Below are 20,288 nucleotides of genomic sequence, written 5' to 3'. Positions count from 1 at the left end.
TTGATATAGATAGTCAAAGTAACTTTAGAAACAATGTTTTAAGTCAAACATATGCATCTACGACATCTATAAAAATAATTCTAATTTAAATAATACATAACATATTGAATCAGATAAAAAATTTCCTTAACTATAATCACCAAGTAAATCTTGTAGTGTGGAATATCTCCCACTTATATCGCTGAAAAATACAGTTTTGTTGGAGAGACGACAATCTAATGATCATTTGTAGTGGTGATGATGTTTTTCATTTGTTTGTAACAAAAAAGTTGTTAACCTTTGCGATCTCGCATATAACAAAACAACTTCACAGCGCCCATTGGATCTACTATCCTCGATTTTAATATAAGAAAATTCTTTCTCGAGAAGAGAAGACAAACCTTGTATTTCAAAAGAGGTCGAAAAATTGTGTCTTTCGAAGAAGATCGAAATAACCTTGTTTTCCGAAGGAGATCGAAATCCCTTTCTTTTGAGGGAGAAAAAATTCTCTCAAAAGAAGAAATCATTATTTATAAAACCGAAAAAAAAACCAAAAGCAAAATAATCTTTAAGAAAACAAAGATCGGTGCTTTTCTTCGGCAAAAATCAATTTAAGTTAGCGCTTTAAAATTAACAATGGGGGTTAGGGTTTAGGAGAGAAGTTATAGTTCGTTTTTTTCATATGATTTGCCTTTTGTTAAATTAAATTAAATAAGCCAAATCCACTTAATAAAGTAGAGATTGTTGTAGTAAGGACATACAAGTATGTTATATTGAAAAAAGTAGGAGGTGAGTGACATGTGTTTTTTTTTAGCTACCAAATTATAATCATGCTAATGCATGTGATATTTATTCGTCATTTAAGAATACGTACAATAAAATAAGATATACATCCTCCATGTTTTTCTAAGTTGACATATTTTTATTTTGGGAAACTCTCAATGGTGACCCTCTAATTTTAAGACACTGAAATGGTGACCACCTTTTTTTTTGTAGAAAATGACCCTAATTAAGATTTTTATCCCAATTATAACCTTATTTTACTTAAATGTTAATTAAAGTTAACTATGGTTAGATGGTTAGATTTATTTTTATTTTTTTTTAAAAAAAAATAAAATAAATAAATAAAATAAAACAACCTACCCAACCACCAACCTAGGCACCCCAATTTTCATCCTTACCCTCACCCAGCCACCATCAAACCTCGACCTTGAACTCGAACTCGAACACCGCCTAGAACCCCACTAGACCCTGAACCACCACCTCCACCCTCCCTCTCTCTATCCTCCGCCTTCTCCTCCGCCCATAATTGAATTTCATGAATATCATAATTTCAATCGATGTCTAGGCGAGTGGGGGTGGTGGTTTTGGGGTCTGGGCTGTAATACCCTAGAAATTCCCTTCTTTAAAACTCCCTTTTTATTCTACTAAAACTCATTTTTAGAAAATAACCAAAATAACACCGCCACCGTGATAATGACTAAGGCTTTTCAAAGTCACACAACGGAATTCTTAACTTAAAATAAAACTTTTAAAACAAATAACTTGAGTTCACAAATTTAAAACAAACATTCATAAGTTGGAACCAGTATAAACATTGCCCTTCAAAAACCAATTTAAAATAAAACATAACAATGTTAGTCCAAAATGAATAATCAATCAACTAAAAGTATAAATCTAATAAAGCATAACAAGTAACTCTCAACACTCATCACATCATGCTATTCATGCTTCGAGCTGCCTCTTTCTCTTTATTTCAACCCTTCTACTCATCATATAAATAGATCATAGTAGGGTCAATCCAAAGAAAATCCAAATACAAAAGTACAAATCAGCAAAAACTGAGTACATATGCACCTATAAAACTAGCACACTAACATGATCATCCTAGCAATAATAACTAATATATGCTCGTCATACAATTCACAAGTCAACTTACCTTTGACTCAAAACTATCAATATTAATTATTAATAAATAGTTTTGGATTACGCATCGAACATGTTTCTTCCTTAACTAGCCCTTATAAATATTGGGCTTCCAACTAGGGAGCTATCCAAGTTGGCACCTGCTATGTCACATAAGTGACAGAATTATAACGCACTAATAAAAGAAAGTACATCGTCCTATACTCCTGTAGAAGGTATGATAAAATATAAAGTCATATAACTACCCCCATATGTTCATACTCAAGGTATATACGTTCCAAGAGTTTTGGAGCGTATCCTCATACACTTTACGTGATTTACCAATTTAACATGTGATGACTCCTACCAATCAATCAAGAATACAACACAACAATCACCAACACATACTTCAATTTATTTCTTGAATTTATTTGTGAGCACATACAATTTATTTTAATTAAGGTTCCTTGCTTAGTTTTGTGCACAACTTTGCACGATTACTACCTTGGTGCATAAAATGCACTATTAAACTTTCTTGACTCAATCTCAACTTATGTGAGTGAGTAATAAATAAATTAACTTCCTTGACTCGACCTCAACTTTGTGAGTGAGTAATTAAATAAACTAACTTTCTTGACTCAACTCGAATAATATATGGGTGAGACTAAAATCATAAATCATGCTCAATAAATATAACTTCAACTCTTTTCATATATATAAGGCTTGCTTGATAAATACATGCCTTCTTGATGATAAATAATAAATAATATAACATGATTCAATCTTTTCAACTTGTATCAAGCCCATCATAATAATTCCAACATACTCACATGCTTATATATAAGACATGGATAAGCAAATCAATCATTCCAAGTATCACAACAACAACTTAACATGATTGTAGACACCTAATTGTGTCTACCCAAAAACCAAATCCAGTTATAAGTATCTTTCACGTCTTTGATTATCGATTTAGGCGAAGAGTTGAAAAGTCTCGTGAATTTTCCTTAACCCCTGACCATTTCTAACCTTTTCTAAAATGTTTTAAACCAAAATCATTCCTTTCGTGTCCTCTTTATAAAAACGTCCAAAACAGTCTATTTTGGTCCATATAATAGGTCAAATAATTGTTTAGTTGGATGGGGTTTGAAAAGATCTTTCCAACGATATATTATAAGCCCAAATCCGAGTTATAACGAAGAAGTTATGGCCAAATTACTAAACCGAGCCCAAACCGAGCCTTATCTACGACCCAATGACCGTGTGGAGGGTTCATTAACCTTAACCTCATTCCTAAACCAATTAGAATTTATTATGAGCTTCTAAAATCCTCTAGAAGGTTGTTTTCAATCCTAAATCCATTAGGATTTATTATTAGCTTCTAGAATCCTCTCGAAAGTTCTAATTTATCCAGTGTTTGAAAAGATAAAGACTTAAGAATTTTACATCGGATAAAACACTTATTTTTCAATGATTTTAATTCTAATAAAGTTAGAATACGTACGGAAATTCAATTAACCCAATTAGATTGGAAGTCGAATTCCGTAAGGATTCTATCTTCCAAAACCATCGCTGAGCGATAGAACCATCACGTCGCGATAAGCCTGTCATGCCGCGATGGATCCTGTTTTACTCCGAGTTGGATTTTGACTCTTTTTTTAAACTGCGACCCTCGTTTTTTCTTATAAATAGAGGTCGTTTTCCCCCGTTTTAAATCATCAACAACTTTGATCACCAACATTTATCATCTCTTTCCTATCTAAGCTTAAGCTATTCTCTCTCTCTTCTTTATTAATTTCTAGCCTTAGCCTAAACACATCCAAACACACATCCTTGATACTTTTCCCAAGAAAACACCATACCTCATTCACAAGCCTTGAGTACTCCAAGCCAAGCTCGAAGTTGTCTTCGACCTTGACGTGAAAGGTTGATAGTTCTGAGGGTTTGGTCCTAAATCTATATTTCAATTATTATTTGATTTATTTGTTTGATTTAATCTTTCTTGAAGTTACTAACGTGTGTATTGTTTTGATAGAAAGAAATACGGGACATCAAAGTAAGTAATTCGATTACTTATTTATTTCTTTGATATAGAAATTATGCTTAGGATGTTATTTTAATTTCTAGTATCATGTTTAGGATGTTAATTAATATTCCTAATGCCATGCTTTCTAGCATCGTGTTTAGGTTAAATCTTTGATCTTTATTATTAGTGACATGCTAGGATTTGTTATTAATCCGTTTAGTATCATGCTTAGGATCTTACTAATCATGTTTTAATAATATTTTGATGATATTATTATTATGATGATGATTGTTGTGTCAATTATACATTGCTTGATTATTCTTGATATTTTCTTGATCACGCCCCTTCTTGCAGGTTTAAAGGGAATTTGTACGTGAAATCACGCCTAATAAGATAATTAATAATTTGATTTAAGTTTAATATGATTTTAATTCAAATGATCGCCAATAATAGATTTACTTGTGAATTGATAATCAACCAACGTAGATTAAACGGGTTTATGGCTAACTTGTTGTATGTATGTTGATCGGAAAGCGCAAATGAATATCATAAGAATTAAGTAGAGGCCGATTAAGGGCGTGTTCAATCTCTTTTAGGTTGGATTCGTGTTGGGTTTCGTGATGTCCAACACCATGCGGAAGGAAACCCGCCTAAAATCCGCACACAAATTAAAGTAACTAAGCATGTATTAAAACCTTAATCACATTATTAACAAGAAGAGAGAGAAAGAATCATTACCCTTGTAGCGTGCTTCGCTCTAATTTAGAGCTCAAACTTGAAAGCGTAGAGTCTCGCAAATGCGCGAACCTCCAATGGATAACACCCTCGCTACCGAACCGAGCCAGCCCCTACCCTAAAGCTTAGTCGGGGCTAGACCAAAAATTACTTAGTGTATTAGAATAAAGGTTTTCTCTCTTTGGAGATCCCTTCAAGTTCACCAACTCAAGTGCTATTTCCCAATGCCAAATGAATGGTATTTATTGGGAAAAGAATCCTTGAAATCCCATCTGCCATCAATGTGGGAGAGTTGGTAAAAAGGCAAAATATAATTTAATTTAATTCTAAAATCAAATTAAAAGCCAAATGAATCACCAAACAATAAGTGGCAAGAGGAGAGCAAGGGGTTAGGTGAGGACCACAAGGGGGGGACCACCTTCCCCTTGCTCCCCAGGCAAACTCACAAAACCACTCAACACACACGCCCACTCGCAACACGCCAGCTGACGTGGCTTGCCTTGGGCGCCAAGGCTTCCTCGCTGGCGGCCAGGCCCCTAGGCTGGGCCTGCTAGCTAGTCGTGTGTGCGTGCACCCTAGCAAGCACGCCACGCATGCATGCAGGCTGCTACTGGGCATGCTGGGCGCACCTACCGCAAGCACAGCTTGCGAGCTGCTGCTGCTGTGCTACTTCCTCGCGCAAGGCCCAGCTAGCTATTGCATCTGGCCTTGCTTGCGATAGTACGGGGCTGGTCATAGCATGCTAGCATGCGCACCAGCGATGCTAGCTGTCTCGGCATACTGCAGCCTTGCTAGCCATATTGCTCTAGCCCTCGGTTGGCTCGGCCATTCCGAGGCTAGGGCTATATGTTATGACTTGTCGTTTGGCTGATTTTTCCATCTCGTCTTTTACCAAATTCTACTCGACTTATGACGCTCGGTTTCGACGCTCGGTTTCGACGCTCTAAGCACGGAATCTGACGTCTTTGTTCGTAAAACTCTATTGACTCATTTAATCATTCAGATTAATTTGTCTCTTTGGTTCGGTTACACGATTGTGTGTGACCCGAAGGGTTCAGTCAAGATTAAGCTGTACTATTAATTATTCATTAATATTAATGATCGGAAGTGGCCTCCAGCTAGGCATTCCGATCACATGACCTCACTGAATAATTAGCTTTCTAATCAATTCCGAACCCTCTATCGGAATAATACACTCATTCAAAGGACACCATTTCTTTCAATCTCCCACTTGTCCTTCCGAACAAGTGCGCTGTCTATGTATAGCCTATTTCCTATGTCACTTAATGTCTCTTCGTGAACTATAAGGTAAGATTCTTCGTTATTCTTATTACGTCCAGAAGTGTTTCTCAATTTCTAAGTTCGACTATCAATAAGCAGATGATTTCGAAAATCCATTTGAGCACGGCCATGCATTTTCATAGTCTCGCTCTTCGAGAGGCCTTGTAAACAACAAAGACATGTTCCTTACTGTTAATAGGGGGACATTTCCAGTCTTGCATTGTTAGCTTCCCTTACTTTTGTTTAGTGTAACACTAGTCATTTGTGCAAATCTTTAAGAACTTTATAGGAAGGGATGTGATCCATCATCATTCGAGTCATTTCCAAATGGCATCGAGGTCTCCGTCAAGACATCCTATATTCTTTGTGGAGCTAATTATGAAATTCCAATAACTTTGGTACGATCACTCTTGGTTCAAGCAAACATCACTCGATCTAATCTAGACGTTTTGATATCTTGCCAAGTCAATTCTATACTTCACTGAATTTTTGAGCTACTCAAGATCCACTTTGTTCACATTTGATGAATATAGTCATATTCATTCAAATTCTTGTGAAAACGTTGAAATAATGGAATTCTCTTTAGCTTTCGGAGTCAATTGTCTATACCAAGCACAATCACTCCTTTCTTTGTCGATTTCGACAAGTAAGACTTACTTGCCTTAGAACAATTCCGAATCGATCAACTGTCAATATTCTATCAATAGAGCTAAACCTGGGCACGGGCCGGGTTGGCCCGCGTGCCGCCCGGCACGGCCCGCCGTTCGGCGCAGCCCGGCACGGCCCGAAGTCAAGCACGGCACGGCACGAAGTTCAACTTCCGTGCCACGGGCCGTGCCACGGACACGGTGGAGAATTCCCAGGCACGGCCCGGCACGAGCACGGGCATGGCCCGCCGTGCTGGCCCGCAGGCACGGCCCGCGGGCCAACGGCTATAAAACGGCTAGTTTTTTGCCAAAAATTCTATAAATACTCACCTCCATTTCATTCCCAAATCACAAAATCACAATCTCTTCTTCTTATCTCTTATATTCTCTAAATCTCTAATAATCCTTATTTTCTTAAATTCTCTAATTATTCTCTTAAATTCTCTAATTATTTTCCTAATATCGGAAAAAATTAAAAAGTTCGTAATCGTAATTAGTGGAGCGTTGAAGCACGGTTGTAAGATCTAAACTAATCTTAAATTTATTATTGTTTTATTGTTATTATTAGAATAATCTTGTTTAATTATTATTGTTGTTAATTGTTATTGTTGTTGTTATAATTGTTGTTATTAATTATTATTATTGTTACAATTGTTGTTATTATTATTTATTTTTGTTGTTATTGTTATTGTTATAGTTGTTGTTATTAATTATTATTATTGATATTTTTATTGTTAAAATTGTTGTTATTAATTATTATTATTATAGTTAACCACTTTTTATTAAAAAATTAATTGTTAATTATGGCATCGAACAACCCATCATCTAGGTCTAGGGGGAAAGGCCGACTTATCCGTAGTAGTAGTTCTAGGGAACCACCAAATACAACGAGCCCCCAAATTACGAGTCAAACCAATGACCCCATTTACTTCCCCCCGGGCTATGAGCCATATAATACGTCGGGATTTCCAGCACCACCACTAAACCAATTTCCACTACCACCATACCAATTTCCACCTAATTATATCGGTAATCAACAAAACTATTGTTCTAGCCAAGGTAGCCAAGAAAGTACCCGAATTCCCTCCGGTTCTACCCCTTCTACTGCCACTCCCACTAGTCCCCCTACTAATCATCACACACATCATGAATGGTTAACCGAAACTGAGATGCTACTTTTGAAAAACCGAAGGAGTGAGGTATGGCGTTATTTTGTCCTAAGTAAAGATGGTGAACAATGGGCAAAATGTAAAACATGTAATAGTGTATTCACGGCAATTACCAAAAACGGGACGGGACACTTATCTAGACACATGAAAGCTTGTGCAAAACCAGCTAGTGATCCAACCCAGCCCAAAATTTCCCAATTCCATCCATACGGCTTTACATACAACTATGAGAGGGATAGGGATGAACTAGGAAAAATGATAGTACACGCCGAACAACCTTTTCTTTTCTCGGAAAGTGACGCATTCAACACCTACATTAACAAAGCACTACAACCCCAACATAAAAGAATCTCTAGGAAAACCGTTCGTTCCGCCGCAATGAAAAATTTCCTAGAGTACAAAGTCCGGTTACAAGCCGAATTGAGTAACCTTAACTGTAGAGTATCTTTAACAGCCGATTCTTGGGATAGTGGTTATAAATATCACTATTTATGTGTGACTTGCCATTGGGTAGATGATCAATGGATGTTACAAAAAAGAATAATACATTTCAAAATGCTGGAATACCCACACACCGGCATTAACATTGCTCACCATTTAATGCAAGCAATAGACGAATACAACCTTCGAGATAAAATGATGTCTATGACTTTTGATAATGCAACCTCTATGACATACACAGCTAATCTTATCAAACAAAACTTAACCGATGTACTATTAGACGGTGAAGCTCTTCATACTAGATGTGTTTGCCATGTACTTAACTTATGTGTACAGGATGGAGTTCGGGCAATTGGCCCATACTACAGCAAAATCAGAGATGCTATTATGTCTATTAATAGCTCTAACATGAGATACCAAGAATGGAAGAGTTTTCTAAAACAACAAAAGATAAGGGTAATAAAAATTAGAACCGATTGCCCAACTAGGTGGAATTCCACCTATGACATGTTAACAAAGGCAATTGAGTACAAGGGCCCGTTAACATTATTTTACAACCAAAAATTTCCACAAAATGCTTTGTATGATGATGATTGGAATAACTGTGAAAGATATATGCAATTTTTACAGTTATTATATAACATGACGTATTGTTTTTCTACTGTTTACAATCCTTGTGCTCAAAACTTTCTTTCTAATGCATGCTTACTCGCCCAACTTTTCGCTGATCATCGCGATCAAAGTGATTATGATCAGTATCTTCCAGCAATGGAAAAAAAGTGGCGTAAATATTATAGTGAGATTCCTTTGATTTATATTTTTGCTTCCATAATAGATCCTAGGAAAAAGTATGAAAACACATTTATGTTAGTTGACATTTACTTTCAATGCATGTTTCTTGACGATGATGTAGAAAACTATAAGACTAATGTGAAGGATCAGTTTTTTGCTTTATATAGAGTCTATGAAGCCAAATATGGCACCGTTCCTCGCTCAGGGCCTTCCCAACCATCCAAAAACGTAAGTAAGAAGGCCAAACATTTATTTTCACAAGCTACTAACTTGATTTCAAGGTTTTCAGGTGATTCATCAATCAGGAGAACGCAAAGCGACGTCTCGGAGTTGCAGATGTACCTGAGTTACGACTTCACCAAAGGCATGGACGACGATGAGATAAACAGCCTCGACCTCCTTGCATGGTGGAAACAACAAAGCTCGAAGCATCCAACTTTGGCGGCAATGGCACGAGACATTCTTGCTATCCAAGTTTCCTCCGTCGCCTCCGAACGAGCTTCCAGCGCATCCGGAAGGGTTTTAGACGATAGAAGAACAAGTCTAAAACCCGAAACACTAGAAATGTGCGTGTGTTTCAAAGATTGGTTGGATGCGGAAAATCGCTCACAAGACCGTTCTTACGACCACAACGACAACGAAGAAGGAACCTCCGCTTCCGGTTCGGGTTCGGCTAGTTCCCAATCTATGCAACTACCGATGACCTTGAAGGCGAAGGCGAAGACGAAGACGAAGACGAAGACGAAGACGAAGACGAAGACGAAGACGAAGACGAAGACGAAGACGAAGACGAAGACGAGCAAGAAGAAGGAGAAGAAGAATAGACAATTATTGTATATTGTACGATTTTAAAAATATCAATTTTATCATTTTCCAATTTTTGTTTAATACCATCATTGTATGATTTTTATCATTGTTATCATTGTACAATTTTCTCAACTCAAGTAATAATAATATAAAGTACGCATTATTCACATCCAAAGTCCAATTTGCCTTTTTTCCCCGTTTTGTTACAATTTGTAAATTCATATTAAAAAAAAAAATTATACCAATTACTAATAAATCATAAACATTAAATTTTAAAGTAATAGTATAAAATAAATATATAAATATAAATATTGAATATACAAATTATAAAACATAAATATTCAACTTATAATTATAAAATTCATAACTTAATAACTTATAACTTATAAGTTATAAACTTATAAGTTACCTTATAAAACTTATAATTATAATTTTATAACTTATATACATTATAAACTTATTAATTTATAATGTTGTCATTAAAAAAAAAAAAAAAAAAAAAAAAAAAAATTGAAAACTGCACCAGCCTGCGCAGGCCAGCCCGCAGGCTGGCACGGCACGAGCCCGCCAGGCACGAGGGCCGTGCCGTGCCGTGGGCTGGCCTGTGAAAATGGCCGGCATGGCACGGCACGAAATCCTGGGCCCGCCGGCACGACCGGCACGGCACGAACCAGCCCGTGGCCCGCCAGGCACGGCCCGCGGCGGCCCGGCACGGCACGGTGCCCAAGATTAAATAGAGCCTTGAGTAAGTTCTTGTCGATGTGACATTGCTAAAGATGTTTGGAACACAAATCATGTCCATGACTTGAACCTTGTGAGTTTTCATGTTAGAGAAATGTTTGTTTATAATCAAGCATCCTTGACTCATGGCGTAAGCAATCATGTCATTCAAATAAAACCAATAACTATTGCTCTTTTACTTTGTATGTAAGTCTTTCCGTGTGTAAACGGATCGTTTGCTAATTATGGAACACAATAACCATTTATTTGTTCCAGTCTTAGCTTTAAAAGGTCTTTAAACAAAGCAAATGACCTTACAACTGATTTAAGCACCACTTGCTTTATTCCAAGCTTGTAAGTCAATAATTTATCTTAACTTCATTTGTTTTGAGGTCACTTCGAAAGTGGAACTCTCAAGCAGTATCTAATAATTGTGAAGATAAGTTGCTAAGTTTAACTACGATAACATGAACTCTTAGGTAGAATTGGAATCTCAAATTCCTTTTCTTTGTTCCTTGTTTCCTATATTTCTTGTCATACATCATCTCATAACTTTAAGAACCATTTCTTTAAGTGTTTTGACTTTTATACTTTGTTAGATATAATTAGGCATCTAATGTGCCGTAAAACAAAGTTCCATCTTTTTGATTAATTCGTAGTTGAATTACTACATCAATGAGTCCTACTCATTAGTGTATGAAACGAAAAGATATGTTGGTTGTCATCTATTGACAATTTGAGTTTTTCAACTCAATACTTCATGTTTATCAAAACTAACTATTATTTTGAATACATGATGTCCAACCGTCCTTTCGAACTAAGCCATAGAAGTCATTTATGAGAAATTGTATTTTAGAAATGCCTTTTCTTTCCTTAAGAACCATTCTCAAAAGATTTCCTTTTACCAATCGTTGGAAACGTTATAATTTGATTTAGAATACTAAAAATATAAGTGCAAAGTATAACCATTTATCAAGATAATAACATAATAAGTTTGAAATTTAAAACATACATGCAAAATTTCAATCTTATTAAGCGTTTTATCCACACATTTAAAAATTTGTCCCAATTAGGCGAGAATAAAACGATTCCAAGATCCCAAAAATCAAAAAGTGATTAAGCATGCTTTGGCTTGTCTTAACACTTAATATTTTAAGGTAAGCAATCCAATTGCTAATAGCTCTAAGCTACTCTTGGTTCGATAAAACGTCGCATCTAATGCTTTCTTGATGTTTTATCTCCATTGCCATGACATCTAAGGACTCCTTACAGATATCGTTGAGTCTAACCAAAACTAAGGTGTATGCGATGCCTTGCTTTGGCAAGCGCATCAACATGCCTTACTTCCCTAGGAAAGTAGTAATTCCTTTCTTTGGCATAGCCCATTACTATTCTCATTAGTTCCGTAAGTGTCATTTTGGAATGACAGATTTAACTCAATTTTCTTTGGGACTTAGGGTTTCTATGTTGGTTGATTTAAGTGAACTAAACTAATCATTCAACATTCAAAATCCTAAAAATGCATCTAACATCGCAATTATATAAGCAAAAAAATATATAAAGCATAATTAAAGATGCATTTGGCAACTAGCATGACCCCTTGAACTTCAGTCTTTAAATCTTCAAGGGCTTTCGTTGCATCCTCTTGGCTCGTCTTCTTAGAAACCCCGTCTTCGAGACATCACCACCAATTATGTAACTATTAGAAAAGGTAGGACTAATCTAAATAATTTAACTACAAAAATACTTAATGGCACGCTGTCCGTATTTAGATTTACAAAAATACAAACGGAACGCAGTCCGTATTTACTATCCTAATCGGGCCCCACTAGTTGCCATTTTGTAAAACCTGTGATAGAATATTTATTCCATTCATTCATTCACTAACGTGAATGGCCCATGCATTTTACAAAGTAAAACAAGCAATAAAGTAAAACACGCGCAAACTAGTAACTAACTTAGGTGGTTAATCCAATTAACACGCCTAATTAAAACTAGTCAAAGTTGTTAACCGATTATGTGATTAAACGCAATAAAATAAGCTCAAAAATTAATGAAGCTCCCACTAAATTCCGCATCCAACTTAATTAAAATTAATTCAATTAATTTAATTAAGCCGGTTTACCCAAATTTTGCCAAAATTATTTTGCAAATGCCGGCAATAACCGAGGCCTAGCCTCGTTTTAATAATTAAATAAAATAATTAAAAATGACAAAAATCGCAAAACGCGAAGCCCTACGATGCTCGAGTGCCTAGCATCAAGCAATGAGGCTTGGTTTGCTAGGCACTGAGCCACGGCTGACTTGCGTGGCTGCTGCCCCAAGCACCTGCATGTGGCTGACAGTATCGCACCAAGTGCGTTATGCTGGCCACACCAACATGCTTGCACGCACGCAAATGAGGGCCTCAAAGGCCTACTGCTGTGGGAGCTCGTACTGGTCGCAGCCGCACATCGCAGCCCACGCAAGCGTCCCGCTAAAAGCGCAATAGCACTGCACCATCGCAGGTGCTGCTCGCACACACCACACGCACAAGCAGACCGCACTTCTCGGCGGGATGCGCAAGCAGCCCACCTGGCCGAGGGTAGTGCTCGTGGCTTTGTGCCTCGATTTGCGTGCTTGTGCCTCGGGATTATCCCGATTTTTTTTGTGTGACATAAAATTAATTGTAAATTATTTTTAGAACCAATATTGAGCAAAAATGAAAATAAAACAATTCCAGCTTAAATAAATTCAATTTTAAGTGCACAAACCAAAATTAATTTAAGAACCATTCTTTAAATTATATTTTTGGCTCAACTTGATGTTACAAAAATTTAGGGTTATTCTCACAATTAATTTAACCAAACATAAATTAATAATGAGATTTGACAGAATAAAAGGAGTTGGAAAATAAACACAATCATCCAATGACATATTTTCCAACACTAACTTGTGTAAACGTGAAAAATTACATTCTTCCAATATGAAGAGTAATCAAATTTCAATCACAAGCTTGAACTTTTAAGACTTTAATCAACTCAAACATGATTAAAATCAAAAATTAGTTCAACATGGAATTTAGAAAGTTAAGTTCCAACCAAATAAATAATTAAAGATTGGATCTTTAACATTTTAGGGGCTTCAAAAATACAAATTCACCATAAACAATTACACTTGAAGCAATTAATTTGCAAAAATGTGAAATTGCAAATTTATGTGAAAAATGAACTCACCAAATTAAGCACCAATATGACTTCATAAACTTGCATAATAAGGGTTATTATTGTAGTAGATTAATGGTGTAACCATACACATAATCTAACATTAACATGCCACAATTAATCAAGGTTTAAAGATTTAAAACTTTTCATCTAAAACGAAAAACCCCTCGAAAAACTTGTTTCTGGGAGGATTTTTGCTTCTGGAGCACCTACTAAGTGAATTAAAAATGATTAGAATGTCGATTCCACCGAAAATTCACTAGTTTTGGGTCAAAATCTGGGTTCTTTAGCCAAAATTAGCATAACTACGAGATTAAACTAATTTAAAACGAGCTTCTTATCTAATTAGAAAGCAAAATCAGAAATTTAAATCCATTTAAATCACCTTAATTAATTATTAATTACAATAATTAAATGCACGCAGCTCTTATACCGCTGTTGGGTTTCTTGATGTCCAACACCATGCGGAAGGAAACCCGCCCAAAATCCACACACAAATTAAAGTAACTAAGCATATATTAAAACCTTAATCACATGATTAACAAGAAGTGAGAGGGACAGAATCATTACCCTTGTAGCGTGCTTCGCTCTAACTTAAAGCTCGGACTTGAAAGCGTAGAGTCTTGAAGCTTAGTCGGGGCTAGACCAAAAATTACTTAGAGTATTACAACAAAAGGTTTTCTCTCTTTGGAGATCCCTTTAAGTTTACCAACTCAAGTGCTCTTTCGCAATGCCAAATGATTGGTATTTATAGGGAAAGGAGCCCTTGAAATCCCATCTCCCATCAATGTGGGAGAGTTGGTGAAAAGGCAAAATATAATTTAATTTAATTCTAAAATCAAATTAAAAGCCAAATGAATCACCAAACAATAAGTGGCAAGAGGAGAGCAAGGGGTTAGGTGAGGACCACAAGGGGGGACCACCTTCCCCTTTCTCCCCAAGAAAACCCACAAAACCACTCCACGCACACGCCTACTCGCAACACGCCAGCTGGCATGGCCTGCCTTGGGTGCCAAGGCTGCCTCGCTGGCGGCTTGTCCCCTAGGCTGGGCCTACTAGCTGGTCGTGTGTGCGTGCACCCTAGCAAGCACGCCACGCATGCATGCGCGCGGGCTGCTGCTAGGCGTGCTAAGTGCACCTACCGTAAGCACAGCTTGCAAGCTGCTGCTATTGTGCTGCTTCCTCGCGCAAGGCCCAGCTAGTTATTGTTGTTGGCCTTGCTTGCGATGGTGCAGGGCTGGTGCTCGCGCCAGCGATGCTGGCCTTGCTGTGCCAGCTAGCCAGCGATGCTAGCATGCTAGCTAGCTCGGCATGTCGCAGCCTTGCTAGCCATATTGCTCTAGCCCTGGGTTGGCTCGGCCATTCCGAGGCTAGTGCTATATGTTATGACTTGTCGTTTGGCGGATTTTTCCGTCCCGTCTTTTACCAAATTCGACTTGGCTTACGACGCTCTAAGCTCGGAATCCGACATCTTTGTTCGTAAAACTCTATTGACTCATTTAATCCTTTAGATTAAAACACGATTGGGTGTGACTCGAAGGGTTCAGTCAAGATTAAGCTGTAATATTAATTATTCATTAATATTACTGATCGGAAGCGGCCTTCAGCTAGGCATTCCGATCACTTAACCTCACTGAATAATTAGATTTCTTATTAATTTTGAACCCTCTATAGGAATAATACATTTGTTTGAAGGACACCATTCCTTTCAATTCGTACCATCATCCCCGAATATCAAGTCATGGTTCCGGACCACTATAGAGTTAGCAATCTTCGTAATCGTGAATGGGGTGTAACCTTCACACCCGTGAAAGGTTTATAATTTCCTAAAACTTGTTGGCGACTCTTTTATCTCTTGCTTCCTTCCGTTTAGACGCCACCATGTTTAAATTCATGACCACAATGGGGCTCAAAGTTAAGTTTAAAATATTCCCTACAGTTTTTTGGCGATGCTGGGGAGGATTTCTATTTTGATTCCTAAAATTTATTTGGCAGTCGACTTTGATTGAGTGGATGAGACTTGAAAGATTCTAGATATTCTTGTGCGTAATTTTGATTAACATTGTGGCATAAGCATAAAAAGGTCCGCATTGGAAAGACCATTCAAAATGCGTCAAAAACATAGGATTTTTACACGTAGGAAAGGCCAGAAATATATTTCACAACTAGAATCGAAAAGATACTGCGACGCGCAGGAACTATCACGAGACGACAGGATCCATCACCATGCGGCATCTTTATCACAACGCGATAGAGCTATCGCTGCGCGATAGCTTCTGTTTTCTCGCGACATCGAGCTAGGAATATACCTTCTTGTTTTGACCGATTCTAGTACTGTCTCACCGATTCTACTTCCTGATTGAGTTTTTCCGACTTTTATGAACTCATATGTATGTGTTCTAGATATGGTCTTAGCCCCTGGGAATTAACACTCCATCTACCCAATCGAACGCTCCGTGCAACGACGGGTACATCCGAGTTTGCGAATTCACCAAACCATGGAAGCAAGTCTAACTTGCGGGGTCCCATGCCAACCCTTAAAAAGGTAAGGCTTCCGCGCGATGCATTCGGACTCATAACCATGGACCCTCTTTTGACTACCATAATCCTTGAACTTTAGAGAGCTAGAACCATGGTTAAGTTGCTAACTCATTGCATCATGTTGTGACTATTTGACTACTTGTGCATTCCTTGCTTGTGCATACCTTACTTGTGATGAACTAACCTCTTCTGTTGACTTGTGTTTGTAAATAAAGTCTAAACAAACTAATCATTGACTAAATGGACTTTGCTTAATTAATTGTTTAATTAATTTGAATTAATAAAGTCTAAATTTACTTGACTTAGTGAGACTATAAGCTTATACCTTCGAGAGAATTACTGAAAACAAATTAAACTAACGCTCTAGTTTTAGAGCGGAAGTTTGGTTTGTGCCGCAGAACGCCAGCTTTATCACGACGCGATAGTCATATCGCGCTGCGATGAAGCCAGCGCGCAGCAACAGTTCCATCGCCACGTGATGGTTCGGTCTTTTCTTTTCGAGTCTTCACGTCGAGTCTAAGTTTCATGATTAATTAATTTAATGTTTAACCGAGGTCCTTTAAGTAGGAATTCCACCACTTATGAGTGATTCTTTTATGCTGGCACGGTTCGCTCCCGTGTTAGTACGCATTTGTTAGGGGCAGGTTAGGGGGGAAACCCGCTCGATGCGTAATCAAATAATTAAGCAATTGAATTGTCTAGTTTAAGGAATTGTTGTTGTATGCTTGTAAACAGGTGCTTAAAGGTAGGTTGTGTTGCTAGGTTGTAAGCATGTTAGTGTGTTTCGTTTACACTTATGTACTCAGCATTGCTGATTGTGTGTTCGTGTGTTTGTTGGCCTTGTCTTTATCTTAGCCAAACGACGACCCATTTCTAATGGCGAGTAGTGGGGACAAAGTAAAGAGAAGATTTTCAGGCGGCATATTCATGTTGGGGGCATGAGTGAAGATCTTGTCTAGTTTCCATGAGGATATGATGTGTTTATTTGCTTTAATTATTAATTATTGCTTGTGAGACTAACACAAATGATTTTAATTATTTGGTTTGGGTTTGAAAAGGGCCTACAATGGTTCCAAATTGTAGATTGTCTTTGTTTGACTTTTATTTGACTTGGGTTTGAATTTACTTTCGTCGCCGGTTTGACTTGAGTCAGATTTTATGTTTTAAAAAGGATTTTTGAAACGAGTCTTCCGCTGTGTGTCTTTGATAATTCCCTTTGCCGTTATCACGGTGGCGTTAATTGTAATACCCCGTATTTTTATACGTATTTTAATTTAAATAAGTATTTTCTTAAAAGTATTTAAATAATTCAGAATGAATTATTTAGGGTTTTTCATTAATTTAAAAAGAATGATTTTTATTAAAAGTGTATTTTTAATTATTTAATAATCTTGAAAATATTTTAATTTATGATTTGGAAATATTGGGGCATATTATTTTATAAAAGATAATTTTTAAAAGTCAAAGTTTTAAAGAAAGTCAAAATCCTAGTTTGAGTAGGAAAGAGATTATTAAGGGTAGTAAGTAGGAGGTTATGAGAGAGGGTATAAATACCATCATATGTCTAAGATGGAGTGCACCCAAAGGTAAATTCTCTCTCTCCTCTTATTTTCTTTTTCCCCTTAATTTTTCCCCTTCCCCTTTAATTTATTTATTTAATCACCACCCACACACACCACCACACACGCTGGTCGGCCACCACACACCACCACTGGCCGGTGGCCACCACCAGCAGTGCTCGTCGGAAGCAGCAACCACCAGGCGGCGACAGCCAGCCTTGGTGGTTGTGCGCCAGTGGTTTACAAAAAAAAACTTTCTTTTAAATTTTAATTAAATCTACCTTAATCTAATTATTGTTTTTGGGTTTTGTGATGATTTTAGAATGTTTAATAATAAGTATTTTGTATATTAATTTTCAGATTTAATTTTAAATTAAAAAGCCCCAAATTGAAAACCCTAGGTTTCGAAATTAATATCTATTGATGGAATTTGACTGTGATTGATTAAAACTATTGAAATTAATATTTTTAAACTAAATTACAGAAATTTTATAAGTTTTAATAATGTTGGAATTTTTATATATAAGCTATAATTAAATTTCTTGATAGGATTTTTAATTACCCATTAATTGGGAATAAATGTAAGGGTTTCAAATTAAATTTCAGATTTATTTTAGAGGGTTTATGAGTGATTTAAAGAGAGTATATATTGCTGGAAATTTGTGTGAAAGAGGTATTAATACTTCTTTATAATTTTGGTTTGTAGGAGACTTTCAAGTTAGTGATTTTATTTAGTCGTGGCGATTTTGAGATCATATTCAAGGTACGTTCGCGTACTTGGTATTTATTTGAATATGTAGAAGCATGCTAGGCTTTGATGAATTAATTCCAAGTAGTATCATGATAGGTGTTGATTGGAATTTGTGATTGGATTGATGTTGGTGGATGATTTGTAATGTATGAATTATTTATGGTGAATTGGTGATTGGAATTAATTATGTTGGCATGTTGGTTATGAACCACACTTTTATTATTGGCATGTTAGAGAGCATGTTTGATTAAACTAAATGTTTAATTTGGTTGGAATATGAAAAAGGAATTTTATTATGGTTCATATAATTTTTATTGGTGTTATAAGCATGAGGAAGAAGCTATTTAAGTGTCTTAGTACATAGGAATAAATTTTATTGCGGTGCTTATTATGCACTTAAGGTGTTTCTAACAACGATGGATAGGATTTGCGGCGCATTGTGCGTTTAAGGTGTCTTTGACACTGAGGTAGATTAAAGAGGGTTCAACTATTAAATTTATGTGGTCACTAATTATTCAAGACTTAAATTGGTATGTTTGATTGCTTGAATGAATGATAATGTTTGATTGTGTTATGGTTTGAGAGTCATCCCCGAGTCTAATAATATGTAAATAACGTAAAGTAAAAGAGATTACACACCAAAACTCTTGGAACGTATATACCTTGAGTATGAACATATGGGGGGAGTTATGTGACTTTTTATTTGACCATAACTTCTAATGGGAGTACAAGACACTGTATTTTCCTTATTATTATTATTATTATTATTATTATTATTATTATTATTATTATTATTATTATTATTATTATTATTATTATTATTATTATTATTATTATTATTATTATTATTATTATTATTATTATTATTATTATTATTATTATTATTATTATTATTATTATTATTATTATGCGCAGGACGTCCAGTCACTTCATGTGACATTTGCCGACCCGGTTAGCTCCCGGTGTAGTTTACCTCAATTTATTTGAGGCAGGGATTTGGTTAGAAACCCGTTTGGTGTGTAATCAAAATTAAATGAACATTGGTATTGGTCTAGTTAGGTGTTGAATGTTTTGTATGCTTGTAAACAGGTGCTACACGGTAAGTTGTGTGATGTTAGGATAAAAGCATGTTAGTGTGTTTTATTACGCTTATGTACTCAGTTTTGGTGATTGTGTGTTTGTATGGCCTTGTCTTTACCTTGGCCTTACGATGACCCATTTCTAATGGCGAGTAGTGGGGACAAGTAGAGAGAAGCTTTTCAAGTGATGAAGCATATTCATGAAGGGCATGAGTGATGAGCGAATCATGCTTAGTTCTCATAGGAATATGATATGTTTTATTTGCTTGAATATTATTTATTTTACTATAATCATGAGACTAACGCAAAAGTTGTAAATATTGATTGGGTTTTAAGGGCCTACAATGGTTCCAAGTTGTAGGTTGACTTTGTTTGACTTTAAGTTTCGTTTGGTTTGATTTTTTTAAGTTGACTTGTGTTTAAATGGTTTTAAAAGTAGTCTTCCGCTGTGTGTGAGTCTTTGATATTTGCCTTAGCCGTTTTCACGGTGGCGGTAATGTCTTAGATTTTCCTTTTTTGTATTTTAAAAAGGGCAAAATGGGTATTTTAAAGGAAAGAAATTTCTAGGGTGTTACATTAATGTCTTAGCATTTCCTATTTCGTATTTTTAAAAGGGCAAAATAGGTATGTTAAAAGGAAGGAATTTTAGGGTG

This window comes from Chenopodium quinoa, unplaced genomic scaffold (assembly GCF_001683475.1).
Source record: "Chenopodium quinoa cultivar QQ74 unplaced genomic scaffold, ASM168347v1, whole genome shotgun sequence".
Taxonomy (NCBI): Eukaryota; Viridiplantae; Streptophyta; class Magnoliopsida; order Caryophyllales; family Amaranthaceae; genus Chenopodium; species Chenopodium quinoa.
This window is presented reverse-complemented; position numbering follows the sequence as displayed.